Raw genomic sequence first — 12,344 nt, forward strand, 5'->3', positions numbered from 1 at the left:
CAGGAGTAAGAGAAGCCGGAGATGCAGGAAGAGATTCTGCAACAGCTCCTGATTACACACCTAAATTGCATAATTAGGCATTTAAATTCATGCGTTAAGAATTATATTTTTAATTAAATGCCTAATTACTCTCATGATTTTAACATTGTGTTCTATTTATAATATTTGGGTTTTATTGAGTAATCTATGATTTTTTGGCATTTTTTATCGCAGGGCAATTATTGGAAGCAAAAATCGACACTACTTTGTATTTTGGGCGAAACTTTCTCGTTTGAGCTCCGATCGAGACAATTCAAAATTATAAGGAAAGTTGAGGGAGTGCTCTACAACTTTCGTGTTTTAAGTTTTGAGAGATATGAGCTCTAGGAGGGTCAAACTTGGGCTTGTTTACTGGGAAACAAAAAAAAAAAAGAAAAAAAGAAAAACAAAAGGATAAACAAGAAAAGAAAAAATAATAAAAAAATAAATAATAATTTTTTATTTGACCTGGCCATGCAATGAGTCCTTTTTCATGGTACAGTGGGTAGGGCTCCCCAAAAGGGAGCTTTCTATTTTTTCTTCTTCTTCCCTACAACCGGACCCTCTCTCCCTCTTCATTCTCTCCTTCTCTTCCCTTCTCCCTTCTCTCCATCTCATTCTCTCGGCCTGCTGCCATACTCGATTCTTCCAACTCTCCCGCTCTTCCCTTCTCTCCCTCTTCTCTTCCTCTCCAACTCAAACTCTTCCTTTACTTTTGCGGGGCTTCAACTGTTGCTTCATTCTCCCAGTTCCCCACTGTTGTGTTGCCGCTGTTATGTGCTGAGGAAGGACCCGAGAAGCCTCTCTGCTGCTGTCCAAGCCTCCACCTTCTTGTGTTGCTGCTGCTGGAAGCCAAACCCAAGACCATCCTCTTGTGCTGCTGTTGCTGGAAGGCAAACTTGAGACCATCCTCTTGTGCCGCTGCTGTTGGAGAGCCTCCTTGCTTCCTCCTTCCTCACGTGTCTACTGCCAACCCAAGGAACCTCCACACTGCTGCTACTGCTCCAACTCCCACACGACCAGCACCTTCTTCCTCCCTCTCTCTCTCATTCTCTTTTCTTACTTCTCTTTTCCTTTTGTTGTTTTTTTTTGTCATTACTTTTAAAGGTTTGAATAATTATTATTATTTTTGGTAGAATTTTAATTGAAGTTTTAATTTTTAGATCTTGTGTGGGTGTTATCATTAAAGCTTATTTCTTTCCTTTCTCTCTTAATTAATATTTAGCATTAGATTTAATTTCTACTTGAGTCATTTTATTCTATCGATTAAAGTTCAGTTTGGTCTTAAAAAATCAAAAGAGAATAAAATACAAAAAGAAAAAAAAAATCTTCTTTAGAAGTTAAATTAGTTGTCTTCTTTAAAATTTAAATTTTGTTGAGTTTGATTTAGTTTAAGTTTAATTTTATTAAAGTTCGATTTTTTTTTATCGTGTTTCCGTTTACTGTTTAGTTGTTAAAGTTTTGAATTTTTGTTTAAGTTATTAATTGCATTAAAATTGGTTTTTGTTTATATTTGTGATTGTTGAGTTTTTTTAGAATTGCATGTTTTAATTACGTATTAAAGTTATCATCTTTAATTTTTTTCCTGGAATTCAATGCGTGTTTCAATTCTTGCCTAGTTATTAAATGCAGGATTTCCATTTCTCATTGTTAAATTTAGTTCGTGTTAGAATTTAGAATTTAAATTGCACGTTCTTTTAATTCGTAAAAAAAGAAAAATCTCAAACATCCTGGAAAACCTGAATCTGAATTGTATTCAGTGACCCTTTTGTTTATTATTTTCTCATTGGAATTACGTAAAATTTAGAATTAAAATGCATTCTCTGAGGAGACGATCTAACCATTGGATTAATTATTACATGACTGAACTTTTATACTTGGGATGGCTTTCAAACTGCTCATTTTTAAAGTGAGTCAAGTTTTTGGCGACGTTGTTGGGGATTGCCAGCTTTAATTTCAAAATTTGCGTTTTTCTAATTATTTTTGATTTTTAATTAAAAAATAAAAAATAAAAAAATAAAAATTTTTTTTGATCATGCTTGTTTGCTATTGTGTTGGTGAATTTCTACTGTTTGAATTTATGTTTGATGCCTTGGGTCTGAGATATTTTGAATAGACTGTCCAAAATTTCATTTAGCACTAGTAATGACACAAAGCATATAATCTGATTGTTCTCTTGTTACTTTTACGAGTGATTTTGAAATTGATTTGAGTAATCTGTTTGAATAATTCTTTGAGGAAGTTATGGCTACACCTGTACCACGTACACTTCAGGATTTCCTATAGCCTACATGGAAAATGCTTGATCATATGAGCTTTATGCGTCTTTGGCTTCAATTCTCAGTCCCCTTATGTGTGTGTTTGAATTATAACATGTTCAATCACTAAATACACGCATTACGGTTTGTCATTATCAAAACCAGGGATCGAACTCTGAAAGCCAACAATGAATTTAAGCACAAATTCAAATTGATAGGGGGAGCACCTAGAAATTAAAATTATATCTTGCTGCGCTCACCAACATTATAGGCTTAGATCTGTTGTTGAAATTTTTTGTGGCTTGCGTACTTTAAAGCATTATGCTTTTATTGAATATTATAAATGAAAATATTTTGTTTGCCACAATTCTTTGCTTTGCCATATGATCCCTATTTTTTTTATTTAATATATTTGGATCTATGTGACTGCATTTTTATGGTACTTTTGTGATTTGTGCTTAAATGATAAACCAAAAAAAATTATGCTTGCTTTCTTTTTGAATTAAAGTTTCTTTTTCAGCAAGCATTGACCCCATTGTTTATTAAAAACCATAAGGCGATATATATTTTTATACATAGATAAGGGGATATATATATATATTTTAAAGTAAGAATTGAACTTATATAGAATATATCTTGTTTCTTGCTTATGTGCGTGAATGCTTTCATGTCTGTGCTAGTATTATATTGAAATCTTTATGTCATGAAATTTATTTTTTAAGGGTGTTGCATAACTGGTTCATTGAGTATACATGAAATGCATGTGAACCAGTTAGACCATTCTTATGCTTGAACCTATCTTTTATATATGTCGCATGCTTTAAATTCAAATATTTTATGGGTCTTACGTTGTGCCTAAATTGCAATGGTTTGAGGATATTTCTGGTATGATCTTGTTAACATGTCATTTTAATCTTTTAAATGACCAGTTAAACTATTTTGTATGCAAAATTGTCAAATTCCTTTCAAACACTCATAAAATTTTTATGCCTATAATCTATACTAAAAAGAGGGAGTTTTTCTAAGAAAAATAAAAATCTATTCAAAAAGAGGTAGTTCTCTTTTGCTAAGTTGTCTTTAAATGATAAAAAATTTTTCTACTTAACTTAATGTAAGAACCCGAACAGTGATATAGGGAATTAATTAATTAAGAGAATGATTATAAATAGATATTTTCATTACTTCTAAGTTAAGAAAACTCAAATTCTCTCTCTATCTCTCTAGAAACTCAACCTACTCTTTATCTCTCTAGATTTCTTTGTCGTATGTAGCGGGAATCATAAATTCGACATTACCATGAGGATCAGGGAAGGATTCTCTACAAGTTCTACGGATTGGATTTTCGTTTCGGGTATTCTCAGGTTTTGGCCCAAAATAGAGGTAAGGCTCAGTTTTCAATTTTGATTCGGTAGTCTTATAGGTAACAAAGTTGTGAGTGAGTTTTGTACTGTGAGTTGTAGGTTTTGGAACTCGGTTCATGGGTTAGGGGCCTTGGAGTTCGGGATTTATCATTCGGGAAAAGGTAAGGGGATTCAGTTTATGTCGGTTACTTTTGAAATCGGACTTGGTAGAACTGTGGTTCACGGTCCTGCGTGCGTTTTGGTTACTCATTTGGGGAAATCTAATGGGTAAAATTGTAGGTTTTTCATGTAATAGTTTTTGGGAAAAAGGGGGTACTAGGCTGTATTCCTTGGTTTTGTTGGAAATTCTTTGGTAGACTGTGTTATGTATTGTGTTATAGGGATGGTCGTGCCTTGACTTTATTAAATTGTATACGATTGGAAAATCATGATTTATAGATTACCAAATGGGTGTGGTTTGTTTGGTTATATGAGCATGCACAGTTGTGTTTTGATGAAATGCAATAGGAACTGAGTTCCAAATTATTCCAAGTACTGAAAGAGTGTCTAACTCTATATCCGAGGGCGTGAGCCTTATCGGCTTATCAGTAAAGGGTGTGGATCCACCAGTTTGTACCGGTACGATGCCATGGGAGCCTGGGGTTCCCGTGTGTCGGGGACGCCGTGCTTCGCAGGCCGACTACGGGCTGACGCCGGGTATCACGGGCTGGCTTCGGGTTGAAGGGTGTGACGACATCGGGTTACTTGATCATGTGTGTGCGCGTGTATGCACTGTTTTGAAACTATTTGTGGAAGTATTGGAAACTGCATTTAACTGTGTATGTTTTGTTGTCATGATAACACTCAAATCCCACACACCGATATAACCTATATCTACCCTTACTGAGAGGTGTCTCACCCCTGCTGTACGTAGATATTTTTCAAGTCCTTCGAGTAACCGGAACTAGCGTCCTGGTCTTGGGAGCATAGTGGTCGGTGTACTGCGAGAGGTACTTGGTAAGTACTAGGACTGTATTAGGTTGACTTTTGTGGTTATGGTTGTCACCCGAGTTGTGTTGTATTTTTGTTATATTTGACTCCTTTGTATAGACTCTGGTATGGTACAGATTGTATATAGAAAGACTTATCTGCTTTTGTGTTTCTATTATGTATGTGAATGTGTATAGGGTGCCTGGGAATCCCACGGGGTCGGACCCTTATTCATTGTACTGTATCTTGATTTTGGTGATATAGGGATAGGTTGGGTTACTTTTTCACCCTCGGGTCCAATTATTGGGTTCAGGGTGTGACACTTAACCCTTTTTGCTGATGTCAAAAGGAGAAAAATGATGATCGAAAAGAAAATTTTAGAGGCAAATATTATGGGGACTAATATTTGAGCGTATGCTTTAACGCAAAATTAAATGCATAATTTTATTTATTACATCTTCTTTCATGAATATGCTTGAGTTATTATGTTTACTTTTACATTATGCATATTCTTAGAGGGAGTCTTTTCAGGCTATACCCATTTTGCCCTTGGGTGTTTGTCATCATAAAAAATGGAGAGATTGTTGGTTTTTTGAGTCCGATCCCTATTTTGATGCTGACAAACCACTAGTATCTTATGTGTGCATTTAGTGTGTGAATAGGTTTTCATTTCAGCACAAACATAAGATATCGAAAAATGGAAGCCAATAGGGACATAAAGCTCACACACTCCTAGCGAATTCCATGAAAAATGAAGATCAAAAGAAGAAGACATTTTGATTTTAGTTGTACTGCATTTAATTTTTATATTTTTAGTCTGTAATAATGCATGCATCTCAGAACGATCTTAGGCTGACCATAGGGGACCCAACACTTGCACCAAAAACATTTTCTAAAAAATCTAAAATCATACAAAGTTTTTGAAATAGCTTTAGGGTCAAATTAGGGCTTAAACTAAGGAAGTTACTAAGCTTGATCAACCGACCAGTTTTAGTATTAATTAGCTCGGTCAACCGAACCTTGGAAAAGTCAATAGTTTGACTTGCCTTGGTCGATTGACTTGTTTTGAACTAATCTTCCTTGGTCGACCGATCCATTAGAATTTACTTTTTCAACTACTTGGTCGACTGACCTTGTAGTTCAAAATTGCATTGGTCAACCGAACCTCATGAATGGTCAATTGACCTCTTGCCATGGTCAACCGAACCCACGAAGGGTTCAGAATCGCCTTTCTTTTGGTCAACCGTCTTGGTCAATTGGTCAACCGAGCTAAGCCTAAAAATTCAAAATTTACACAGGTTGGTCGACCGGCCCTTACCCTTGGTCGACCAAACCTCTCAGGTTCCATCATTTTAAAATGTTAAAAAAGAGTTTAAAATTAATTAAACTTCTCTAATAATACCAAGCGTGTCCCCAATGGTCATATTTTTCTAAAACTCTATAAATACCTCCTCCATAATTCAGATTAGTAACTTTGATTAGTCTTAAAATTCTCTCAAATTATTTTTAATCAAAGTTTCCCTAAATATTTTTTTATTGCAAAACCCTTTTCTTTGGGGTTAAAAACTTTATACTCACCCAACTCTCTTTCTTTCATTCTTTGAATATTTTCTATAAGAGAGATTTTTTTGTTTGGACATTTATTTTATTTTTTTTGTATTTATTGGAAAAACATTTTGAACATAAATCCTAACTTCTTAAAACATCTTTTATTGCAAATCTTTGTTGGAGAAAACTTTTATTACATTTTGATCTTTGAGGTTTTTATTGCATATCTCACTTTACATCAAAGATCATATGTTTTGTTTTTACAAAAATATTTTCAGAGCAAAAACCCTAGGTTCTCCTGTTATTCTTTGAAAAATAATTTTTGGGAGAAAATTTTACTAGAGTCATATCTTTGAGTATTCTATCATACACATCATTTCTCAAAGATTGAAAATATTGTTTTAAGAAAACACCCTTACTCTACTGAGCACATATTTCATATCATATTAAAGAGCGCACTGTAGAGCTTAAATGTGTACATCTTTACTTGTATTTTTAGAAGTATTGTTATATACAAAATGTCTTATTGTATCATTTGGGTTTAACCTGGAATTGAACTGGGGAGTCTTCGCCCCGTAAGGGAGACCGGTTCGGTTCAGCCCAGTAATTGAACTGGGGTGTCTCCGCCCTGTAAGGGAGACTAGTTGGGCTCAGCTTGGTAATTGAGATAAGATTTTTCTCGCCCCGTAAATAGAGATTGTAACGACTTCTGTTCCGCCCGTTTAAGTGAGAAAGATTAGTTGAATCCTTGAGGGGTATGCCTAAGATGGGGACATAGGCTGATTTGGCCGAGTCTCGATAACAAATATCGTGTGTTTCTCTCTCTATCTCATTTAATAACTGCACTTTAAATTTAGTATGTGTATGTGTGTTTATTCATGGATATAATTATTTTGCATGCACACATTTAATTTAAATGAGATATGCTGCACAAGTGTATGTCCGCACATATTACTTACTCAGTTTTACATACACGACCATAATTAAAATGGGATATGATATGTGGTGAATTGGCATAAATGTTTAATTTAGCCAAAATATTTTTGAAACTCAATTCACCCCTCTCTTGGAATACACCAATTCCAACAAAAATCTTTTGATTCTTTAGTGGATGACCATGTGAATTTTCAATGATTCTTCACATCGTTACATCTATAGGATGGCCAAGACGATTAAGCCAACGTGTAGACAACTTTGGGTCATTGCACTTCTAGTGCAAGACATTTTATGATTCAATTGCTTTAATATTTGTATAATACAATTCAAAAAAAAAAAAAAATGACTGTTTTTCTAAAATTTGTTTCTGGCCAGAAACAATAGAAGTAATATAAAGGAATTCTTTGTTGCATTCATTTTTAGTTTCAATGTGATATCCATAGAGTCTTAAATCTTTAAAACTTAACAGATCTCTTCTGGATCTGTCAGAATATAAAGTTTCATCAATTTGTAATAAAGTACCATTGGGTAACTTTTATTAACTATTCTAAAGCCTTCAATCAAATTTGTAAAACTAGATGTTGTATTAGCATTTGTTGAAGATATATTCAAGTAATGGAAATATTTCCTATCTCGAAGAATTGTGTGTGTTGTAGCACTACCAGCTAAACAAACTTATTTCAAAAACATCTTAGAATTGATCAAAGCTTTAAGACAATTCACACTACAATACATATTTTAAAAACACATTATTATAATTGATCATAACAACAATAAATATGATAATTTATTTATTAAAATCAAAATACAATATTGCTTACAATATATCTTAAAATATTACATCATTATTTTCATCTTGATTTTTAAGGAAATCAGCAACATCAAGATAAACAGAGTTTGATAATCTAGCATTAAGATCTATTGGAATAACATTATTAGAAAAGTTTGTTTCAACCTCTTTACTCTTTTCATTTTCCTTTTTTTATAAATGCTTGGTATAGATCTACCAAGTGCCTGGGCATACGACAGGTACATGACCAATGACCTTTTCCTTCGCATTTGTAACATTAAGTTTCATGCTGTATGGGTCGCTGATTTTGATCATTAACCCACTTCTGGGGGTTATCCCTCTTTTTGGGGATTTTAGCCTCACGTCAATGCCAGTGGTTATTTCGGTCACGGCCATGACCATGCCCACGACCATATCTGCGGCCTCGTCCTTGACCACGAGATGTGTTCATATTCACTTCACGGAATGAGATCGAACCAGTTGGACGAGTTTGGTAATTTTTCATCAAAAACTCATTATTTTGCTCAGCAACAAAAAGACATGATATAAGTTCAGAAAATTTAGTAAATTTCCTCTCCCTATATTGTTGCTGCAGGAGCATATTAGTGAGATGAAAAGTAGTAAATTTTTTTTTCTAACATGTCTTCATTAGTAATTTTTTCACCACGTAATTTTAGTTTCGAACTAATCTTATGCAGAGTTGAGTTATATTCACCGACTATTTTTAAAGTCTTGCAACCTCAGGTGCAACCATTCATATCGAATTTTTGGTAAAACACAATTTTTTTGTGCTTAAATTTTTCCTTTAAATTTTTCTATAGGATAAGTGAATCTTTAATAATGAGGTATTCAATCTTTAATTTTTCATCTAAATGATGACAGAGGAAGATCATAACTTTTGCGCGATCCTGTAGAGATGCGGTATTTCCATCTAAAATAGTGTTTCCCAAGTTCATTGCATTTAGATGGATATCAACATTAAGAATTCATGATAAATACTTGTTGCCTTTGATATCAAGAGGAAAAAATTCAACTTTATATAGGTTCGACATCAGAATAAATTAACAATAATAAGACAATTTAGAAAACAAAATGTAAAAACTGAAATAAAACTAAGATAATAATATAATATTATTTCCACCCTTTAGGGGTACTTAAATATGTTTCTTCAGGAACATTATATTATTTTTCTCAATTTGTACTCTTCAAAAGTATGATTTTAATTTACAATATTAAAATGGTTAATAATTTACCACATCTTCCGGAAGTTAAATATACTAACTCATCTGGAGGATAAACGTTTCACTCTTCTGGAGGTCGAATTTAACATCTCTTCGGGATGTTAAAAATATACCCTCTTCAGGAAGTAAATATTTACCATCTCTTTTAGAGATTAGATACATATCCTCTTCAGGAGGTTAATCTCTTCGGGAGATTAAATATGTAGACGAGAAATTTAAATATATTACCTTTTCAAGAGGACTATCCCTTCGGGAGATATATATACGAAAGATTTAAATATATAGCCTTTTCAGGAGGACTATCTCTTCGAGAGATATCTCTATTGGAATCGGCCTTGTACAAAATATCAGAACCAGTCTTTCACAGGATATCTCTATTCTCTTTATCTCTCCTTTTCTTTCTATATACCCTATTTATTTCAAGCATACAAGTGACTATATAATCATACAATGTGTATACAAATATACAAAGATGTGTCTTACAAATGTGAGGGGTAGGGTGCCCTTTTATAGAACAATATGGATACCAAGACATTTATTGGAAAAGAAAAATCGAAGTGGTGGAAAATGGGGTGACATATACATTTATCATAACAAAAGGTAAAGTTTTGGTTATTTTCACTATTTTAAAAATGTTAGTTTAATATTTTTAGTTGAATAAGATGGGAAGGGAAATATAGTTATTTAAAATATTTTTCTTGATCGTGCTTTACACGAATATATGGATAATTGATCAATGTGAAAAAAAAAAAAAAAAAAACTAATAACTAAGAACTAGTTCTCCTCTTGCCATAATGACTTCTTGACCAAACCCAAATTCTAACTCAGTAATCAAACACTTTGGAAGTGCATGTCCATAAATCTTCAAGCTTAAGTAAGTAGACCAACCCCACTTTCCTGTGGATCCAAAAGCCATGCCTAATAACAATAATAGCACTAATAATAACACAAGAAGGATGATGAAGATAATGACAACAATTATATTTTTTTATCAACAAAAAAATATTATTAGAATACAAACAGGACATGAAAAAATGCCAACCAAGTATAATAAAAATAATAATAATGAAAACAATATCAATCTCACTTAAATACATCTAGAAAATTAAGAATATCAAAGCTCTCAAGTATGAAGATGAAAACTAGAGATAATAAAAATCCAGTTTTTCTTGATAACCTACAAAAAAGAAGCAATCACATTGAAAGTCCTTATGTTCCTTTATTTCAAAATTGTCCAAAAAATAACAAGGAGAAAAGGGAAGGAATTCTCTCTTTAATTTGAACTTGTTGGAGTAGAACAACAACAATTATATTTTGTGCTTATTGTCTTCTCTATTATGCTTAAATTTTTTTTATTTTTAAGTTTTAAAAAATATATTTATTTTACTATCATATCCTCGTTAATTCCCTTTTCAAGAAAAAAAAAAAACATGTAACAATTTTTTAAATTTAAAAAGTAAACAAATTAAAGAAAGTTTTTTGTATCAACAACGATAATAACAAGTATAATTATACTCAGGATTTGGTTCACTATAATAAAATAATTATAAGCACAATAAAAAATCTTTTACGGCCGCACGCCCTCCCCTCCCAAAAAAAAAGAAAAAAAGAAGAAGCTATCTTGCTACTTGAAATTACCATATTAGCCCTACAACAATAATTTTCACTTTTTAGTCATTTTTTGGGTAGATCTAAAAACACTTATGTCTCGATTCACAAAGTTGGCAGAAAGAATAGGGTGATATAATTAAAAAATTATCAATATAAAATAATACGCTACGAGATAAGACTAGCCTACTTGTTTTGTAAATATAAAAAAATTAACTAATTTACTCAATGGTTATGATATAGCAAATGAGATTATCATACCATGTAATTATGTAAAGCCTTATCCTTGCCTTTTCTTGTGTCCTATGATACTGCATATTTTATATAGATGAGATTAAAAAAAAATAAAGGACTCAAAATGCATTATTCTTCATATACATAATGCAATCAAACATAGAATTTGAAAATAAATAGAATATTATATCTCATCTTCCACCTCCCACCTTTCAAACAAATAAAGTCTTATAAAAGAATTAAATCTCATGTTTATTCTGAGATGGCGAGTCAGAGGATTACCTAATTGTTCTCTTAGGAATTTGGGATTTGCGATAAGTTACTGATAACTGTATAGTTCAGGCTCTATAAACTTTTAATTTATTCAAAAAAAGAAAAAATCACTAATTAATGGTTGTTACGTGAATATTCCCATTTTTCCCCCTTTCTTTCTATCCTTGATCCTAAAGCGCGAATTTTTTTCCCTATATGATGCAATTTAGTATATGAACCAATTAATAAAATTATAATAAGCAACCAAACACCATCATCAATTGAAGGAATTGACTTCTTGACAATAATGACAAGAATTTCAAGGTCAAAACTTCAATCATAAAGGTAACAATTCCAAATATGAAAACCTAAAATTGAATAATTTAGTGTTTGGCAGTGTATACAAAAAAAAAAAAACAAAAAATGTAAATTCCATGTTATGTGAACCATTCAAAACTATTTACCGTCTGCATAATATTTTCTCTATATTTTGGACCTACAATACTAGGATTTTTTTATAAAAAAAAAAAATTGTAATTCCCATTTGGAGTTTTTTTTTTTTTTTTTAAGGCAAGCTCAATTAAGGAAAATATTTTATTTCTTATTTTTTAAAAAGTTATAAATGCCTTATTTTGAAATTTCCAATATTTACAAAGAAAAATTTGGAAAACAATTGAAATTCGTTTTTCAACTTTTTTTCTACAAATCTTGAAAATTAAAAGACAAGATGAGTTTTTGTAATTATTTAAAAATTAAAAAAAAAAATTTCCACGAATAAACTATTTTGCCCAATGCCATCTTTCCCTTCCACTTGATTCTAACATAAATTGATAGAATGCTTTTCCAATTACATTGAAAGCACACCTTTTGTTGTGAAAAAAACACATTTTAAGAATTATAATTTTAATTTTTTTCTAAAAATTTTAAAAATATTAGCTCCCTTTTAAAAATTTCAAATGTTTTTATTAAAAAAGAAGAAAACAAAACAGTGCTTTCTAATTATTTAAAATACATAAAAATTAAAACTATTTTTTGAGGAGGGAAAAAAGTTTATGTTCTCAAGTTTCTACACGTCTCATCATTGACCAGATTAGATTAGACAGATTGTTGTACAAAATTTTGACAACCC

Source organism: Malania oleifera, chromosome 4, assembly GCF_029873635.1.
Source record: "Malania oleifera isolate guangnan ecotype guangnan chromosome 4, ASM2987363v1, whole genome shotgun sequence".
Lineage (NCBI taxonomy): Eukaryota > Viridiplantae > Streptophyta > Magnoliopsida > Santalales > Ximeniaceae > Malania > Malania oleifera.